The sequence below is a fragment of the Microtus oregoni genome, unplaced genomic scaffold, assembly GCF_018167655.1.
Source record: "Microtus oregoni isolate MIOR12 unplaced genomic scaffold, Mior012 000005F_ref0000423, whole genome shotgun sequence".
Classification (NCBI taxonomy): Eukaryota; Metazoa; Chordata; class Mammalia; order Rodentia; family Cricetidae; genus Microtus; species Microtus oregoni.
Window position 1 is genome coordinate 44,684,271 of NW_024543064.1, and position 14,977 is coordinate 44,699,247.

Genomic DNA, 14,977 nt, shown 5'->3' on the forward strand with positions numbered 1-14,977 from the left:
AACCCCTTCTCTGCTACTTTCTAGCCAGACCATCCCAGGCACAGCAGAGACTCCTATTGCCCCAGTTTTTCCCACCCTGCCCACTACCAATGGGGTAGAGCCTGGCTTCCCTAGTAGGAAGGTTATGAGGTTGAAAGTTACATAAAATATTTAATGCCCATAAATTATGACTAGTAACTGAACTTTGAGTCTGTGTTACAATCCCCAAATATTTTTCAGCCTGAACAAAACCTGAACAGGGCCTTTAACCCACAGTATCCTTCCAGTAGTATGGAATACTCAGAATTAGATTATCAAAGCACTCCCCATGATGATGGAAGACACAAAATAATCCCACACCAGCATCATGAACAAACAGAATTCGTCTTTAACCAACCATTTTACAGGTGGGAAACCTAAGGACATTAATTGACTTGGTACACACAATAGCATACTCTCTTAACCATGTCATATAAATATTCATAGTGGCTTAATCTCACAATAAAGGGGGCTCCAGAAATTCCTGAGGATGTCAGGCCTCTGTAAGGTCAGAGAGCCAGGAGGCTGGGGTTGTGGCCAGAATGGGTTGGAGTCTCTCATTCTATGCCTACCCAGGGCAGTTCCTCCCATAGCTTAGGCATTGTGCTTTGTGTGAAAGCAGACTCTGGTGTCAGGTGCACTCACCAAAGATCCGCTGAATTGATGAGCAGAGCATAGTAAAAGGAGTGACCAAAGAATGATTGTCACACTGGGAAGGAGGTACTGATGCAACCCACGTGACTTGGCCTGAGAGGCTTCAGAGGTGTCCAGTGATGGCAGGGAAGAGAAGAGCAGCTTTGGGAGAAGGATGTTCACGGAAAGATAGCAGTTGGAGATGGGAGAACCAGTGTGCTACAGTTTCCAAACAGGTTCCGGTCAAGTGGCTTCCGATTCCCAGAGGAAGGCAGGCACAGAAACAGAGGGGTTGCTGGGAGAAAGCCAGGCTCACAGTCAAGTGGAAAACACTCGTCTCATCAGCCCAGCTCCTGTTGTAAAGGACCGAGTGGACAGCATTAGAGAAAGCAGGAAAGTGAGTAGGACCATGCCTTTGTCAAAGTTACTGCCAGCCAAACAGGCTGAAGGCGAGGGCAAGTCCTCTGCCGGAGGAGAGCTGCAGCTAAGTAGATAGTCTGATTGCTAGACCCCAGTCCCAAGTGACATGTCAGATGCTAGGGGTGACATGTTCACTGGTGGCTTCTTTCTGGGTATCACTTGTCCTGGCTCAGGAATCAGCATGTCTCAGGGCCTGTACCCCAGTGGCTTTAGAGGTAACAGAGGTCAAGGACTGACAAACGACCCTGGGAGTCAGGTCACACAGCTCCAATCTTCAGAGCTGGTAAGCAGGACCTCTCTTCTTATTTTCTGACCGACTATTCAATTCAGCCCTTACTTTCTCATTCATGAAAACAGTTCCTTCCAGAAAAGGGTAGAAGGTGAAACGAACTAATTAGAGATGACTAGGAGCCTTCCAAAATTTATGTAAACGGGCAAGATTTCTGGAGTCCTTACTGTGTTACGCCTACCATCACAAGGCTGGCAGGGAACAGAGGGCAGGGTGAGGGATGCTCTAGGAACTGAATGGCTTTCACTGTTGGCCGTGCAAATGGCTCTGTGATCTTATGCAAATTTCTTAACCTCTCTGGGCTTTAACAAATTGTCTATAAAGAAATCACTGACATCAATGGAGATGAATCTCTTTGAACCTTATGGAGAAACAGCATAAATGCTGGATAATGTTAATAGCACCTTTAAATTGATGATAGGAACGCGAACTCTGCGTAGTCTCCAAAATACTTCCTCCTAAATTTCTGTCTTGGCTTCTTTCGCCATTGCTGTGATAAAATACCCTAACAAAGGCAACTGAGGGGAGAGTTTATTTGCCTTGCAATTTCGGGTTGCAGTTAATCACTTCAGGGAAATCAAGGTAGTGGGAACTGAGCAGCTAATCATACCCACAGAGAGCAGAAAGAATAAAAGTATACATGCTTACATTCCCTTTGCTTTCTCCACTCTTACGCAAGCCAGGATTCCCTATCTAGAGAATGGCGCCACCCACAGTGAACAGTGTCTTCCTATCACCAAGATAATCTACCATAGGCCAACCTGATCCTGACAGCTCTCACCGAGACACCTTTCCCAGGAGTCCACACTGTGTCAAATCAGTAACCCAAATTTACCATTACAATTGCCAGAGCTTCGTCTCCTATCAACTCTATGGCTCAGGTTGGGGGAGCTATTTTCAGACCTCAGTGCAGATTGAGAAATAGAGCCTCTGAGAGAATAAGTCATACTTAAGGTCAAAACATTGAAAGAAGGGGGAAAAGACAGAGCTGTATAATAAGGAATGGACACCTAGTGAGATAGAAAATGCATGCAGTGCAGGGCAGAGTTACAGCTGAAGAGCCATTCAGTTACTGTAGCAGTGTTGTGAAATGGTATGGCGTGTTACAGCAATGAAGACGTAGCTGCAGGGAGGTTAAGAGACTGGCAAGTTAGAGTGCTGGGAAGAGCAGAGAGCATAGCTGACAAGCATCTGGTTAGTATGTGCAAGGCCTGGGTTCTATGCCCAGCCCTGGGAAGAAGAAATAGAGGAAAGAAGGCAAGAAGTTTCCAGCACAGGATACTGGGACCTGAGGTACAGGGATCACAGAAACCTTAGATTCACTCCCTGCCCTGGCTGTAGCTTCAGTCATAATTCTGTTCATTCATGCCAAGTGCTAATGTAGACACCATGGAAATGATGATCTGAGTCCCTGGTCCCTCAAAGTTCATATTTTGACCACTAATAATGAAGGATGCAAAATCATTGCATGTTGGCTGGTAAGGCTCAAATTGTATCTATTTCTAAAAAGACACCAGTGAGATTGTAACCCCTGTTACCATAGAATGCTATCCTGCTTTGTGTATAGGGCTGTGGTCACTTACATTCGAATGAAGTTACACTTGAATGGGTTGCCCATCCAATCCCATATGGCCACTGTCCTTACAGAAAAGTGTAGCACCTACACGACAGGACAGTATGCTAGCTGGAAACTAAGCTGGAGACTTAAAAACACAAGCACACTGACAGAGACACAGGGACACAGGTCATCCTTGATACAAAAATGCCAAGAATGCCCACTTTATTGTGCTCAGGGGCAGCTTCTATAGGGCTCTGGTCATGCCCCAGCTCTCAGGATCTTTCAGCTGTAGATTCATCAGAACCCATACCCCTGCCATGAGGGTCTCATGCTCAGAGCAGAGGAAAACAAGTTGTTTACAAGAAATTCAGGGTCCGTTGATCTGCAGTTCCCAACAGGAAAGGAGCAAGGATGCTCTGAGGAAGGAAGAAAGTTGCAATGCTCTGGATGGAATATAAATGCCTCTCCAAGGGGCTCCTATTCTGAATGCTTACTACCCGCATGGTAGTATTGTTTTGGAAGGTAGTAGAAACTTAGGGAGTGGGGCCTGGCTAAAGGAACTTGGTCACTGGGTGTGTGTGTGGAGGGGGCTGAGTTCCAGGATCGTGTTATCCCAAACTTCTGGGTCTCATTCTTGGTTTCCTCTCGGCCACTGCGAGCTGTCTTCCATGCCTTCCCTACCATGGACCAAACCCTCTGAAATTATGAGCCAAGATAGACCTTTCCCCCTCTAAGTTGTTCATGCCAGGGGGTTGGTTTTGGTGACACCAAAGGAACTAACACACTTGAGGCTGGAGGGACGCATTTACTAGAGAAGGAATTTCAACAATGATCTGCAATCACTAGAAGATGAGAAGAGACAGGGAGGGAGTTTGTATAATATACATGCACACACACACACACACACACACACAGATAGAGATAGAAATAGGTTCTATAGGTTTGAGAGGAAATGTGGCCTTGCCACACCAGATTTTTAGATCTCCAGAACTGTTAGGCATTAGATTTCTTTGTTTTGATATACCTGATTTGTAGTGGTTACATAAAACAGCCTGAAATCAGGTACTGAGATAAGTTATTTAAAAGAATTTTACACACACACACACACACACACACACACACACACACTAAATCAAGCTTAGTTTCAATATAGGGCAAAGACTCCCCAAACCACTAATACTTGGTTGCTTTTGACCTCCTGAGGAGCAGCCCATGCTGTACCTGCCTAGGCCTCTTGCTTTGAAGGCTCTCATCTTCCCCACAGGCCCCTGGACGGTGGCTGTTTCTTTACTCACCTTGACTGCAAAAGGTTTACTACAGAAATTAATAATGTAAATGAGATTGCAGCTAGCAACTTCCGAGCAGGAGAGGCAGTGAAGGCTTATTGCACAGTAATTGTTTGCATACAAATGAATGCCACCGCTGAAAATGACAGTAATGCTCCGGGAAGAAGGCCATCAGGGCTGCTGATGGGATGCTTTGGTACCCACACTGATCATCTTTGCTATTACGGGAGAATGTGCAGAGTGCTTTGTCGCTTCTGGGCTGTTGCTTTCACCATGTTCTCCTCACTTTGACCTGGGGTGATGGCTGTTATCCAGGCTCAGGATCTAAGGAAGAGTCAACTGTAGCTTGAAGAGGTTTGGAAACTATTCATAAATCAGGGAAATGCCACTGGAAACCATTAACCCCAAGCTTCTGTACCAAGACCTGTTCTGTGGCTAAAACTGTCTAGCAAAAAACACAACAAAATGAGACAAAAAAGTTCTAAAATGTAGTTGTTTACAAGTGATACCTAATTTAATTGGATATTAAAGATAGTCTATCATTTAATTTTTACCCTGATCTTGGTAGTAGATGTAATTTACATCCAGAAAGGAGGCTTGGAGAGAATCTTTGATTTTTAAAGATCACATAGGAGGTATGGTAGGAGCTGTTGGAAGTCTAAGCCAGACTTTGATCCACTCATGTCTTCATTTGCACCACATGGAAAGGAGGGCCCAAAGGGAGTTTCTGTCTTCCACAGATGGGCAAACCTGGAGTTCCAAGGGAGACACTGGCAGGCGGACCCCTGTTCATTCCGAGGCTCTCATTCCTAGGGATGCCATGTTGTGTCTTCCTCGGTCCAGATTATGGCTCCTCCACTTCCTTTCCTTGAGCTTCAAGACACAGCTCCAAAACTGTTAGCCAAACTGCAGAGATCACACACACACACACACACACACACACACAAGCTGTCCCTGAAAGCCATTTCTCTTGAAGTGTGAAACAGGTCCCCATCTGGTTTTCACAGGGGTACCCACATTCCATAACTGCCCTTAGGCAGCCAGGGGACCCAGGTGCCTGTCAATGAGGGAGGAAGCCCTTTGGGACTCCACTCTGGCATTTTCATTTATCATGCAAATGAAAGAAGTGAAATTAGGTCAAGCCAGGGATTGCAAATCAAAATCCTGCCAGAGGGCACTTTCCTGGCCACAATGGGGCCATGCGCAGAGATCTTCCAATGTGTCTATTTCTGAGTTTCTTATCCATGAGCTTCTTGTGCTACGCCTCCATGACTCGAAGCATAGACAGGTTCACCTTCTGGCTCTGTTGGGTTCAGACGGGGCAGTACCTAGTGCAGAGTGCTGGCCCAATGAGTTATATGACAGAAGTTGTGTCCCTGGGGAGTCAGAGTCCATCCTGGACTGGATCTTGCTTCTTCAGGTCAGGTGGCTCCTTGCCTAGAGCTTATTTTCCAAGGCTTCCATGAGAGACTGGCTATCATCATTTATAACATCAGGCAGACCATCCCCCTCACCCCCCCTGCCCGAGACCCAGGTAACCCTCCCCTGGGTCTTTTGACTTTACCTCGCGCATCCCAGGTGCACAGCTGTGAGTAGGTACACACTCTCCCTCCAGTCAAACTCCTGATGCTTGCCAGGATGTGCTAGGGATATAGCTGGATAGCCAAAGGGTCGACGTGCAATGATTAGCTTATTAATCTAGTTACACATGCATTGGCTGCTGCTGAGTGCGTGTGCGCGTGCGTTCGTCTATGTTGGCGTTTACCATTCCCCTGAGTCTGGGCTGTGTTACTGACTTCTTTTCTGGCTCTCTGGAGCAAGCCGGTCAAGCCTTTGCACACAGTCAGCTCTTGCTACCTGCTGCTGAATCACTGCCTGAATAGATGAATAATTTACCATGGCAGGTGCTGGGCCTCCTTCAGTGCTTCGGTTTCTTTTGACGGATCGGACTTACCCAAATAAAGAAAAACTCAACACTCCCAGACAGTAAGCTGTGATCACCATCCTGTACAGAATGACCCCTCTCTTGCTGAACCCAGAGTGTTCTAGCAACACTTGAGGTGGACCCCACCTGCGAGCCAGTGTTTACTGAGTCCAAGCAAGCCTACCACAGGAGAGTTAAGATTTAAGTATTTGTTCTATTTTTAGCAGGCTCCTTCTCTTAGTCTTCTCCATGGTGACAAAGGCTCCCTAAATCTTGGCTTCTTTCTTCTGGGGACAATGATAGCAAGCTTTGGAGACAAAATCGGCAGAGTTCATATCTAGCCTCTTTTTTGTTTTTTTCACTCACCTCAGACCCTGCTCAGGCAGAGACCCTCACTTTGCCTCTGTAAATCAGGCAGGGAAAACAACATCTGCCCAAAGACTGCAGGAAAGGTTGGCTGAAGGGAGACCGAAAGCGCTTGGTGTGACTGTGTAGAACCCTAATTAACGTGACTACTCGGATTCCCTACCTGATCTCTACTTTTCCTTTCTTCTTAATAATGACAGAATTCGGTGTGGAAGAGAGCAGGCCCGTGGTCTTTTTTGTCAGCATCAAGTGGGAAGCCTGTCAGTTCAGACTCTTTGGAAGTCACTCCACACCGACTGGATGGAGCAGGCAGGAAGGCATGGGGAACAGCAGCTTGTGGCTCATAAGCCCCTGGCCTGAAAAGCGACTATCATGTTACCTGCCACGTGCACCCTCTGAAGCATCTTAGTTAGGTGGTATGGAGTGGTGTAGAAAGATCAGATGTGGAGCAGAAGAGAGACGGGGAGAGTGTAAAGGAGCAGAGGCTGCCTGGAGAGGCGTCTTAGAAGCACTGGTGTGGACTGAAGGATGGGGAGAAGCCAGGGGGAAGAGTTATCCCCATGATATTTAAGGAACAGAGATATAAGCACGTTTCAGATGGTCTAATCTCAATAATCCCAGCATGTTCTAAGCATGAGGGCTGGCTCAGAACAGCTTCTACTACTGTGTGATGGACGGTGGCCCAGAGTGTTCAGAATCAGACTAGGCAAGTAGGTGGGCTGTGGAAATAGAGCAGCCTCCAGCCAGTATGTCTTTTTTTTTTTTAAAAAAAATACTCTATTATCTATCTTATATTTTATTATTTATTTATTTGTTTGTTTATTTATTATGTATACAATATTCTGTCTTGTGTGTATGCCTGCTGGCCAGAAGAGGGCACCAGACCTCATTATAGATGGTTGTGAGCCACCATGTGGTTGCTGGGAATTGAACTTAGGAACTTTGGAAGAGCAGGCAATGCTCTTAACCTCTGAGCCATGTTTTAACTGGCTAACAATAGTCCATGATCTCCCACCAGCAACAATACTATTACACATGGCCAGCCACCTCTGTTGTCCAGTTCCAGGAAGACATAGCTCATTGTCTCCCCAGAAGCCATCCCATCTCTGTCACTTGATAGAGAGACCTTGCATCCTTATGTGGGCTTTGCTCCAGTTCTCACATAGCCTCTACTCTTGGCTCCTGAATCCCCCTGGAGGAAGCATGGCCCAAGCCTCACCCTTTAGTTAAATGGCGTTGGTCCTTCCAATACCTGAAGCCGGTAGCCCTAACCATCTGCATCCAACTTCTCTTTCTTTATTCAGTAGTGAGTCAAGTCTTCACGCCTTTAGCTGTGCCTGATCACCTCTGTGAGCCCTGAGCAGGAAGGAAGTACCTTGTGTAGGTGCTAAGTCTTCACAGAGCCTAAACTACAGAGCTGGACTAATGCTTGATGCTGCAGTCCTGATCCAGTGTGTAAGCAATACTCAAACATCACACAGTGCTCTCCTATCAATGCATCCCACTTCAGGTCAACCCTGTGATGTAGATGCTACCATATCCTAGTTCATAAGTGGGATAAACTCACTGCAGAGGTGTGACCATATCCCAGTTCATAAGTGAGTTTATGGAGGTCCAGGGAGTCAAAGACATTTGTTCAAAATCTGTCAGATAGTATCCAGGAGCAGGCAGTAGATCATGGGGTTTCCTGGATGAGTCTACACCAAAGCGCTTTCTATTTTCTGTCCCAGCCCCATTGAGTACCAAGGAGACAGAGCTGAGAGAATGAGCTTCCAAGACAAAGCTAGGGCTGGACTCCCTCCTCGTGGGATCTGCTGCAGAGGCCTCTCAGAACCCAACAGTTGCTAGTTCTGCCTGAGGGCTTGTGGAGCTCCTTGTCAACCATCCAGACATGTTTTTGTCACTTTAAGAAATCAAGGCAATTTCTATACTTGACAAAGGTAGAATCTTTTAAGGCTTCAGAGGATTGGAAAAGAAAAAAAAAAGACATTAATAGAATGACATATTTTTAGTATAACACTTCAGAGAAAACTCTAGGGAAACAAAACATAAAATGAGCGACCTAAATATATGGTTCGTTTTCTTTTCTATTTTTTTTAAATACTATGAGCTTCAAAGGAGTGGGCTGTGACTGGATCTCCAAGTGTCCCAAATCTGAAACATTTGAATACAATGGAGAGTCTCCTGGCTGGAGTGTCTGCTTCAGCCTGGTACGTCGCATGCGCTTGAAGGCAGGACTGACTGATTGCCTTCGAGCTGAGTGATTATAGGCAAAATTCTAAACCTCTCTGCATCTCCGTGTTCCAGTCTATGAAATAGGAATGCTGGAGTTGACGTCGTTGGGCTCAGCTTTATATGAAATCAATTCATATTAAATATTTACCATGTAATATCTGCTATATCAAATTGAATATATGAATATATTTTATTATATTAAGCTGTTTAATATTGATATTAAATTCATATTTATGCAAATAGATGGAAAGCATGCTAAATGATAGGCATGTACCGAAGGAGAACGGGAATGACTTCTTCCAAAGGCACTGGTGGAGTGGCATACCGCTGTTATTGGAAACTTGGACAAACGGCCCATGAAAGTCTATTCCTCTGCCTGTGCTGAGTTCCTGAGAGGCAGGCTGGCACAGCAGTCAGCTTGAATAAGCACAGTAGGCTGGCTGGCTCCAGCAGGAATTTTTTCCCTATGTTTCTGGGCTTGGTGACTCTCAGGTGAATGAATATTCCCGCAGACTTGTTTTGGCATGTAGATTGCTGTCTACTCTTGTTTTCAGGTGGTATCCAGCCAGGAAACCCTGGGCTCTTGTCTGCCATGGAAGCTTCGTCTCGATTAAGTCCCTCTACTTCTAACGTCCACCCAATGATTCTAAACATGGTCACTTTGGGGATTAAGATTTCAACAGGTAAGTTTCAGGGAAATTGGACATGCCGTGCGAAAATACCAAGTCCATGAGACTGTGAATGTCAGGGTTCCCCTTCAGGGTTGTTGGGTATGGGGTGTCAGGGGACGTGCATCCTGTTTCTGTTTCCAGCTCATGGCAAAGCCTGCTTCTCATAGCCACGGTCATCCCAACTGTCTGAATTCACAAGGCTCTGACTTTGTTTAGGTAACCCTGGGTCGTTTGTTTAGGGAAGGTGGTGCTGCCCCCACAGGGTGAGCCATGATTTGGTGAAGCCTGATGGACTAAGTTCCTTCCTTTTGGGAGATGATGAGTTTTATCAGTGGGCTTGTGGTCTAATTCTGTTTTAACACTGGGGAGGAAGCCAGGGAAGACAAGGTTCCTGGGATGCTGGATGGTGAATATGTGATGATTGGAGTAAGACAGCCTTCTTGAAACTATGAGGAAGATACCAAGAAAACTGAAGCTTTGAAGTCAGAGCTTCGAAATTATTGAGCTGTCGGGTTCAGAGACCCGGAACTAAGTGTCCTGAAACTCCAGCCATGTGATACAATAAACACCTGCATTCCCACATTCCCGGGGGTGCTTATCTAAGTCATCTGTTCCCAGCAGCCGACACATCACAAGGGACATTGCTACACACCTGACCTGTGACTTCAGACACTTACACCGTCTGGGCCTTAGTCTTCTCTATTGCTGAATCAGAGGTTTGGATTAGGTTTATGCTGGCACGCGAGTAACCCACAGCCAGATTCAACTTAGTTGGTTTGGTTGTACTCAGCACAGAATGGAAATCTGACTTGAGGATTTTCAAAATGTCTCCAAACTGTCCCCCAGGATCCTCAAGCACCATGGGAGAGCACTACCCAGGAATGCCCACCTCTTCAGCTAGGAAGGTATCTTGAATCTTGGATTTTCTATGTAAATGCTCATGGCTAAAGGTGAAATTCTAGGCCTGCGGTTCTCAACCATCTGAACGCTCCATCCATTTAATACAGCTCCTCGTGTTGTGGTGACCTCCCAACCATAAAATTATTTTGAGGCTACTTCACAATTGTAATTTTGCTACTGCTATGAATCGTAATGTAAGTGTTTGGGAAGATAGAAGTTTTTCATCGGGGTCATGACCCACAAATTGAGAACTACTGGTCTAGGGCTTTGGTTCCTTCCTGTGTCCTAAGCTAGCTTGTTTTTTTCCAGAGCTGTCACACATCACAGGGCTAGTTGCAGTCCTGACTTTGATTTGTGTTTGAGGATGCAGAGCCAGGGCCTCTGGTGTCTCCACTAGAGTGTCGTTTCCACCACTGCAATCTTCAGTCTCAGAAAGTCTGGATGCCTAGCAACCATGGGTACCAAGTCTCTTCCAGTCACATGTGCTAAGCACATTCATTCCCTTCTGGGATACCCATAATGCAGGCAGATATTTCTGTACACATACCATTAGCCTTCTCATGGCATGGTACCAATTCCAGAGGAGAACATTAGTGCCCTGACGTCTCTCTCTCTCAAACTGGGCTTCAGTGTCCCTGGCTTCTGGATATCTCCCACATACGTTCTCTTCTGCTTGGCTAGATATGTGTGCATATGTGGCCAGAGGTGAGGGGTCAAGATGTTAATAAGACTCCTCCCACTCTACGTCCTCATCTGCTCCCTCACTGTCCTTCCTTCTTCTCATGTTCTTCTAGAACTAAAGGGCCCAGCACTTCCTTTCTTTGAACTTTTTTGAAGGAACTTCCTCTATCCAGACCCTTTCCTGTGCATGGCTGAACTGCCTATAGGTGGAGAAACCCTCTAAACCTAGGAGGTAAGATCCACTAGGAGATTTGTAAAATTCAACACTTATGCTTGGCTTAAAATTATTATAATGCTGCCAGCATTTTTAAAAAACTCATAAAATTCTATACAAAGGTTCATTTTTTTAATCTTCTTTGGAAAATCAGGTGCCTGGGCAACACTGACCTCACTTTCCTTCACGGATCCTGCTGAGCCTGTACAGTGGCCTCTCTTAGATGTTGCTGCATTTTGTTGTCCTACAGAGTCTTGATCGCTTCGCTTGTCTCCTTAAACTTCATCAGCCCCCATAAATCTAGCACACATGGTTGCTGGACAAAACCCACATAACTCCAGTGCCCAGGAATTAGTTCCACAGTCAAGGACATGGGAATCTAGTAGATCTGAATAACTTGGCCTCAAAGCCAACGCATCCAATACACACCTCCATGATCTCTTTCAAGTCCCTGAGACATGCACAAGCCTGTAAGATCCTTGCCAGCCACATAGCTCTGGGCCTCTGGAAGCACATTCAACACCACACTAAACACAACCTAGGAATATAGCAGTTGAATACTGACGTAAGCATGGTTAGCACAAGACCCCGGATCACAATGTAGATAAGTATTCAACCCGGTCAAGAATATCTAACCATTAATTAAATAGAAAGAAAGGGTCATAGGACCTTCTAAACGTTTTTCAAGAATTCATTTCACTTCACTTCTTCGGACTGGTTTTGAGGCCAAGTTATTTAGATCTACTAGAACCCCATCCCATGTCCTTGACTGCGGGACTAATTCCTGGGCACTGGAGTGACATGGGTTTTTGTCCGGCAATCATATGTGCTAGCTTGATGGGGGCTGATCAAATTTGGAGAGTTAATAATCTGGCCAGGGATGAGAATGAGGTTGCAAAACACAAGTGTGCAAAAGCGGGGAGAAAGCATCTCCACAGCAAAGGTGACTCGATGCTCCAAATCATGTGATTTCAGGACGGAAAGGGAACAGTTCACAGCAATATGGTTTAGATGAGAAATGTTCCCATAGGCTCAAGAATTTGTATATTTGATCCCTAGTTGGTGGTACTGTTGGGGAGGCTGTGGGATCTTTTAGAAGTCTTCTTTCTGCAGAAAGTACGCGATTGCTGGTGAACGTTGAGGTTCATAGCCTTGTGCCACTTCCTTCTCTTTGTGTCTATGCCCTGTGTTTGGACAAACTGTGATCTCTCCGATTCCTGTTCCTGCTGCCATGCCATGTTTGTCCCTGATATTATGGACGCTCTGGAATCCTAAGCCAAATCTTCTCTAAGTTGCTTGTGGTCATGGTAGCTGGTACTGAGAAGAGGGGCTGTGGATGTTAATAACTTGATGGTCATTTTGTTTGTTTTGCTTTTGGTTTTCTAGGGAGATGGCTTTGGGAATTTGGACTAGAAAAGAGGTTGAATGCTATAAACAGAACTTGATGGGCTATCCTCGCAGGAACCCGGAAGACAGTCACGTTGACACTAAAGCGGACAGTGGATGTCTGGCTCATAAAATTTCAGAGAGAACAAATGATTGCATTAGCAATTGGCAGAGAGGCCAGCTGTATGATAGTTTGGCAAGAATCTGGCTGAATTCTGTCCATGTCCTAAAAACTTTTGTGAATCCAAATTTAAATATAATAATGATACAATTTCTTTGGCACAGGAAATTTCAAGACAGCATAATATTGAGACTATGGATTGGTTCTTACTGATAAATATTATGCGTGTCTACATTGTAAAAGAACAACAAGCTAAGTAAAAAGAAATGAAAAAATGTGTAGTTTGAGAAGGGAAGAGCACAGGGAAGCTCAACCCTGCAGCATGCCATGTGGGGAGAAGGCCTGCTGTTGTAAAGGACATTAAGGCCACTAAAGAGAAGCCCCCTGTTCTGCCCACAGGACAAGACCCTGACAAACTCAAGCTACAAGTTGTGAAAAAGAAGGAGCCAAAGGGTTCCCTGCTCCTAGATAGCAATCGCATACAAAAACTGGTGTAGCTGTGGCAAAAGTGGCAAGGGTACATCCCAGGCTGGCAGCTAAGCTTGGCAGTCTCGTCTACTTGGTACTGGCTTTGGAAACAAGAAAGATGCAAGATTGAGGTGTCTTGTAGATTTTTCCTCTGTACTTTTGGAGGACCACTAAGGCTAGGCAATGTGTCGCAGGGTTGGAGTCCCAGAGAAATCAGGAAGTGAAGCTATGACGTTGAAGCCTGGGTTGTGGTGGAGACAGCACAATGTGCGCAATGCCCATACCACAATGTTGGCGATGCCCATACCACAATGTTGGCAATGTCTGTACCACAATGTTGGTGATGCCCCTACCACAATGTCGGAGATGTTTCTAACACAATGTTGGAGACTCCTGTACCGTACCATGGGACATCTTCCAAGGAGAGGTGCATACAAGGAATTGAACCAGCCTGAATCAGATGTACATTGCAGCCAGTAAAGCAAGAAAGGTTGAGCCATCTAAGACCTCTGAAATTGAAGCACTAGATACTAGACATAGGGCCACAGGATTTGGTGTTTGCCATGCAAGATTTTGGTCTTGTTTTGGTCCAATCTTTATTCACTCTGCCCACATTTCTCCCTTTAGAACAGGAATGTATATTCCATATGCCATTGTATGTTGTAACTATGTAACTTAAAGTGTTTGTTGTTGTTGTCATTTTTTTTTCTTTTTGTTTTTGTTTTGCAGTGGGTCATAGCTTAGAGATTGCTTTGAGACTCAGAAGAGACTTGGATTTTTAAACAGTGTTGAGACTATTAAAGGCTATTGCTACTTTTGAAGTTGTAGTACTCTTTGCTTTATAATATAATCTTCAAGAACCAGAGGCTGAACGTTGTGGTTTGTGTAAGAAGTATCTCCAATAGGCCCCTGTATTTGAACACTTGGTACCCAGTTAGCAGTACTGTTAGAGGAGATTACGGAAACTTTAGGAGGTAGAACCTTGTTGAGGAGTACAGCACTGGGCTGGGGAGTACACTGGTGGGCTCTGAGGGCTGGCAGTCCTGTTCCTGCCATCTCTGCTTCCCATGTACAGATAAAATGTGGTCTCTCTGCTCTGGCTCCTGACACCATGCCATGCTGTCCCCACCATGATGGACTACATCTCTCCAGAACTGTGAGAAACAAACTCTCTCTTCTGCAAATTGCTTTTGTTCATGGTATTTTATCACTGTATATATCAGTATTTTATTTTATCAGTACAGAAAAGTCACTAATACAGAGGCCAGGGACCTCTTTTCTCCCTATCACCTTCAGTTAATGTCTTCCTTTTCTTCCCTTGGACTTCAGCTCATTCTTGTTGTTCTGCCTTATGTCTGAGTCTGGGTGAACTGGTGGCCTCCAGACACATGCCCACAATTCCATATTGTCTTTTCTGGAACACTTTGGAGGCACTTTAGGACACTTGCAAGGCAGGGAGTGTAATAAACACTTATCGTTTCCATTTTTTTCCACCATGTCCTCTATCTTATTCTAAAATTTTACTTCTCCTTGAAGGAGAAGGCTAACAGCCCCGTCCATGTGATCCTGATGAGATGACTGATAAAGATTTTAATCACACTCATCTTTGTTCTGATGTCACATAAACACATACGTACACACACACAATTTACACGTGCACACACACACAGGCACACATACACACACACACACACACACACAAGTAGAAAGAGTTTGAAATCACAGCTTGAGATGTGGCTTACTTGGTAGAGTGCTTACACAGCACAAGCAAAGCCCCGGGACAGCACACCCGAATCCCCAGAACTTC

General features: G+C 45.3%; 1 protein-coding gene across 2 annotated transcripts in view; it reads right to left on the reverse strand.

Moving 5' to 3' along the window:
• Positions 1–14,977, reverse strand: part of Dab1 (DAB adaptor protein 1) — a 1,107,419-nt gene that overhangs the window by 496,307 nt on the left and 596,135 nt on the right. Inside the window, exon 1 of one of the 2 annotated variants that reach the window (XM_041652238.1) lies at positions 664–686. The exons of the other annotated variant lie outside the window; for it this stretch is intronic. The gene's annotated coding sequence lies outside the window, so the exon portion shown is untranslated. Of the gene's footprint in view, positions 1–663; positions 687–14,977 lie in introns of those variants that run through there. 2 annotated transcript variants of the gene reach the window in all.